Source organism: Cebus imitator, unplaced genomic scaffold, assembly GCF_001604975.1.
Source record: "Cebus imitator isolate Cc_AM_T3 unplaced genomic scaffold, Cebus_imitator-1.0 Scaffold465, whole genome shotgun sequence".
NCBI classification, from domain to species: Eukaryota; Metazoa; Chordata; class Mammalia; order Primates; family Cebidae; genus Cebus; species Cebus imitator.
The window spans coordinates 923,307-929,130 of NW_016107780.1; the positions used below are offsets into that span (position 1 = coordinate 923,307).

The 5,824-nt window shown below is 41.3% G+C and overlaps 1 pseudogene across 1 annotated transcript; it reads left to right on the top strand.

Moving 5' to 3' along the window:
• The first annotated feature begins 382 nt into the window (after window positions 1-382).
• Window positions 383-1,304, top strand: LOC108291777 (annotated as a pseudogene). Its single transcript, XR_001820038.2, has one exon. The product of XR_001820038.2 is annotated as a heterogeneous nuclear ribonucleoproteins C1/C2-like (transcript).
• The last annotated feature ends 4,520 nt before the right edge of the window (window positions 1,305-5,824 follow it).

Below are 5,824 nucleotides of genomic sequence, written 5' to 3' on the forward strand. Positions count from 1 at the left end.
TGAAAGAGCTGAGAAAATGAAGAAAAGGGTATTCCAGGTAAAAGAGCAATGTGACCCACAACGTGGAGGCAAAGGTAAATGTAGCAGGAGCAGAAATAATTCTGCCTGCAGGAAAATGAGATTTAAAGAGCAGTTAGAGAACAGATAGTAACACTTCTGTTAATTGACATAGGTGAGGTTATGAGGGCCTGATGTGCTGTAATAAGGAGGCTCTATTTTATTCTTGTGGACAATGGTTTTAAGCCTTATTTTTTCAGTAGGGAAATTCTTCAGTGGAAGTTGTCTTAGTTAAAATTTAAAACTATTGCTATAGGTAATAAGAGGCTTAAAGTGATAGTGATTGGGAATGCCTCAAAATAGCTCCACTTAATAAAGATTAAGAATGGAAAATGACTTGAAAAAAAAACGTCAGCGTGTATCAGGAAACACCTCACGAAGGGGCAAAAGTGGTTTCAATTCTAAGAGTGGACAGCGGGGATCTTCCAAGTCTGGAAAGTTGAAAGGAGATGACCTTCAGGCCATTAAGAAGGAACTGACCCAGATAAAACAAAAAGTGGATTCTCTCCTGGAAAACCTGGAAAAAATTGAAAAGGAACAGAGCAAACAAGCAGTAGAGATGAAGAATGATAAGTCAGAAGAGGAGCAGAGCAGCAGCTCCGTGAAGAAAGATGAGACTAATGTGAAGATGGAGTCTGAGGGGGGTGCAGATGACTCTGCTGAGGAGGGGACCTACTGGATGATGATGATAATGAAGATGGCGGGGTGGGGATGACCAGCTGGAGTTGATCAAGGATGATGAAAAAGAGGCTGAGGAAGGAGAAGATGACTCTTAAGCACATAGTGGGGTTTAGAAATCTTATCCCATTATTTCTTTACCTAGGCGCTTGTCTAAGATCAAATTTTTCACCAGACCCTCTCCCCTAGTATCTTCAGCACATGCTCACTGTTCTCCCCATCCTTGTCCTTCCCATGTTCATTAATTCATATTTCCCTGCGCCTAGTCCCATTTTCACTTCCTTTGACGCTCCTAGTTTTTGTTAAGTCTTACCCTGTAATTTTTGCTTTTAATTTGATACCTCTTTATGACTTAACAATAAAAAGGATGTATGGTTTTTATCAACTGTCTCCAAAATAATCTCTTGTTATGAAGGGAGTACAGTTCTTTTCATTCATACATATGTTCAGTAGTTGCTTCCCTAACTGCAAACGCAATCTCATTTAGTTGAGTAGCTCCTGAAAGCAGCTTTGAGTTAGAAGTATGTGTGTTACACCCCAACATTAGTGTGCTGTGTGGGGCAGTTCAACACGAATGTAACGATGTATCTTTGTGAATGAGAGTTGGCATGTCAAATGCATCCTCTAGAAAAATAGTGTTGTAGTCTTAAGATTTGTTTTCTTAAATTGATACTGTGGGTTATTTTTGTGAACAGCCTGATGTTTGGGACCCTTTTGCTTCAAAATAAACAAGTCCTTATTAAACCAGGGATTTGGAGAAAAAAAAAAGAAAAAGGATAAATACGGGGGGAGAATGAATTGCAGTGTATTAGGTAAGAAATGAGAGCCTGGATTAGGGCAATATTAGCAGGGATAGAAAATATAGATACAGTATGGTTAGGAAGCAAGGTGGCAGAATAGAAGCCTACACCCTTTGTGTCCCCCAATGACCTCATGAACATCAAATGTTAACAAAAAGATCCAAAATCATGTGAACACTCACAGAACCTGGTTTAAATATCATGCCACTGAAAGAGGCACTAGACGAGGACAGAAAAGACAGTTTTGAATCACCAATGCCACTCCTCCCGCATATCCTGGCAGCTGCCCTGCCATGTGAGAGTCTGGGCACTTGGCAGAGCCCTAGCCAGAGGGGAATCACCCCCCAGGCAGATGTAACTTGTGTTTTTTGGCAAGTCTTGCTGCAGCAGGCCAAAGTTCTCTCGGGTCCTAGGCAAACTTGAAAGGTAGCCTGGGACACCAGGACTCAATTTCCAGGCAACTCCTAGCGCTGGGGTGGTCTTGGAGCCTAGGCATGGCATGGGATCTAGGGAGATACTGACTAGGGTGGCTAAGGGAGTGCTTGTGCCATGACTTCCCCAACTCCAGGCTGCACAGTTCGCAGCAACTAAAGTGACTCCCTCCTTCTGCTTAAGGACAGGAGAGGGAAGAGAAGAGAGGACTTTGTCTTGCATCTTGGATATCAGCTCAGCCACAACAGGATAGGGCCATAGGCAGAGTCATGAGTCTCTCCTTCCAGGTCCTACCTCCCAGATAACATTTCTTGACATACTCTGGGATAAAAGGGAGCCCACTGCCTTGAAGGACTCAGTCCTGGCAGGATTCATCACCTACTGACTTAAGAGCCCTTTGACGCTGGAAACCCAGTGGCAATACCCAGGTAGTACTCTGTGGGCCTGGGACTCTGAGATATGCTGACTTGAGGAGTGATTAGCAAATTCATAGCTGTGGTGGATAAGGTAAAATGCTCTGAGAAAAGCAGAATAAAACATGAAGGGTTTTTTGTCTTGGTACCTTAGGTAACAGCTTGTCCACAGTACAGCAACAAACCGGGTCTTGGGTTCCCCAAGTTCAGGCCTAGGCTTATGGACAGCATTTCTGAACCTTCCCTGGGTCAGAGAGAAGCCCATTCTATTGAAGAGTGAGTCCCAGGCTTGGCAGTATTCACCACAAGCTAACTGAAGAGCCCTTGGGCTTTGAGTGAAGATCAGTGATGGCCTAGCAGAACCTTCCATGGGCTGGTGGTAGTGGTGGTAGTCACAGTGACAGGCTCCTCTGCCTACAGAAAGGGGAGGAAAGAGCAACAAGAACTCTGTGTTGTGGCTTCAATGCCAGCTTAGTCACAGTAGAATAAAACATCAGGTACATTTCTAAGGCTTTTCTTTTGATGGGGGTCTCAGTCTGTCACTGAGGTTGGAGTGCAGTGATACAATCTTGGCTTACTCTAACCTCTGCCTCCCAGGCTCAAGCAATCCTCCCCTCTCAGCCTCCTGAGTAGCTGAAACTACAGGCACGCACCACTGTGCCTGGCTAATTTTTTATATTTTTGGTAGAGAAGGGGGGTTTTACTATGTTGCCCAGGCTGGTCTTGAACACCTGAGCTCAAGGTCTGTAATCCCAGCACTTTGTGAGGCTAAGGCAAGTGGATCACACAGACCAGTGGCATAAGCCACTGAACCTGACAAATTTCTGAGGTTTTGACTCCAATCCCTGGCTCATAGACAGAATCTCTAGAACCACCTAGGGTCTGGGGGAACTTGCCACACTGAAGGAAAAGTTATAAACATGCCTGACTTTGCCACCTGTTAATCATGGAGTCCTAGGGCCTTGCGTTAACATACACGATAACCAGGTAGTGATTATTGTAGGCCTTGGGTGAGACCTAGTGCTGTAGTGGCTTTAGGTTTGATCCAGTGCAGTCTCAGGTGTGGTGGCCACAAGGGTGCTTGCATCGTCGTACATTCAGTTCCATGTGGCTTAGCACGAAGAGGGAGAGAGAGAGATGGTGTTTGTTTTGGGGAAAAACTAGTGAAAAGAACAAGTCTGCCTGGTAATCCAAAGAATTTTTCTGGATCTTATCCAAGTCCACCAATACAATACCTCTAACAGTCTGCAAAAACCACAGTATTATTGGGCTTGGGGCCCATATTGCTTTGAATACCTCGAAAGCCTTCTCAAGAAGGATAGGAACAAACAAATCCATTCTGCAAAGTCTGTAATAAGTACCCAACTCTTTAAATACCTAACTCTTTAACTCTAGATAAACATCTAGAAGCATCAAGATGATGCAGGAAAACATGACCTGGCCAAACTAAATAAAACACCAGTGACCAATCATGGAGAAACAGAGATATGTGACCTTCCAGAGATAGAATTCAAAATAGCCATGTTGAGGAGACTCAAAAAAATTCAAGATAACAGGAGAAATTTATAATTCTGCCAGATAAATTTAACAAAGAGATTGAAATAATTTAAAAGAATCAAGCAGAAATTTCAGAATTCAAAAAATGCAATTGATATACTCAAGAATTCATCAGAGTCTTTTAATAGCAGAATTGATCAAGCAGAAGAATTAGTGAGTCTAAGGACTGGCTGCTTGAAAATACACAGGGGAGACAAAAGAAAAAAGAATAAAAATAAATGAAGCCTTAATGGCATCTAGAATATAGCCTCAAACGTGCAAATCTAAGAGTTATTTGCCTTAAAGAGGAAGTGAAAGACAGGGATAAGGGTAGAAAGTTTATTCAAAGGGATAATAACAGAGAACTTCCAAAACCTAGAGAAATAAATCAACTCTCAAGTCTAAAAAGGCTGTAGAACACCAAGCAGATTTAACCCAAAGAAGACTACCTCCAGATATTTAATAAACCAACTTGAGAGGTCAAGGATAAAGGATCCTAAAAGCAACAAAAGAAAATAAATATATAACACACACTATGTCTGGCAGCAGACTTTTCAGTAGGAAACTTACAGGCCATGTGAGAGTGGCATGACACATTTAAAGTGCTGAAGGAAAAATACTTTTATGCTAGAATAGAACGAAGTAAAAAAATATCCTTCAACAATTGAGGAGAAATAAAAACCTTCACAGATGAACAAGAAACAATAATAAAAAAAGATGAAGTTCTAATAGCATCTAGAAGATAGCCTCAAAAGTGCAAATCTGAGCGTTATTGGCCTTAAAGAGGAAGTAAAGAAAGAGATAAGGGTAGAAAATTTATTTAAAAATGTAACAGAGAACTAACAGATGAACAAAAGATGAGAGATCTCATCAACACCAGACCTGTCCTACATGAAATGACAAAGGGAGTTCTTCAATATAAAAGGAAAGGATGCTAATGAGCAAGAATAAATCATCTAAAGGTGCAAAACTCACTGATAATAGTAAGCACACAGAAAACACATAGAATATTATAACATGGTTATTGCAGTGTGTAGACTGCTCTTAAATACAAAGACTAACATCTATATAATGAAAACTATATTAATGAAAGAAATTGAAGTGGACAAAATAAGTGGAGTGACATTCCATGTTCATCAGTCAGAAGGATCAACATTGTTAGAATGTTCATACTACCCAATGCCATTTACAGATTCAATGCAATCCTTAACAAAATGCCAATGACATTTTTTATGGAAATAGAAAAATAAATCGTGAAACCGAATGGAACCACAAAAGACCCAGAAGAGCCAAAAGTATCCTGAGCAAAAGGAACAAAACTGGTGGAATCATATTACCTGACTTCAAATTGTATTACACAGCTATAGTAACCAAAATGGCATTGTACTGGGATAAAAATGACACATAGACCTGAGGAATAAAATAGAGAACCCTGAAACAAATCCACATACCAATAGTACACTCATTTTTGACAGAGGTGCCAAGAATATACACCAGAGAAAAGAGAGCCTCTTTAATAAATGTTACTGGGAAAGCTGGATATCCAAATGCAGAAGAATGAAACTAGACCCCATCTCTAATCATATACAATAATAATATCAAAATGGATTAAAAATTTAAATCAGCTGGGTGTGGCAGCTCACACTCTTAATCCCAGCCCTTTAGGGGGCCAGGTGGACAGATCACCTGAGGTCAGGAATTCAGGACCAGCCTGACCAATATGGTGAAACCCTATCTCTACTAAAAATACAAAATTTAGCTGGGCATGGTGACAGGTCCCTGTAGTCCCAGCTACTTGGAGGCTGAGACAGGAGAATTGCTTTAACCTGGGAGGTGGAGGTTGCAGTGAGTCAAGATCCTGCCACTGCATTCCAGCCTAGGTGACAGATTGAGGCTCCATCTCAAAAA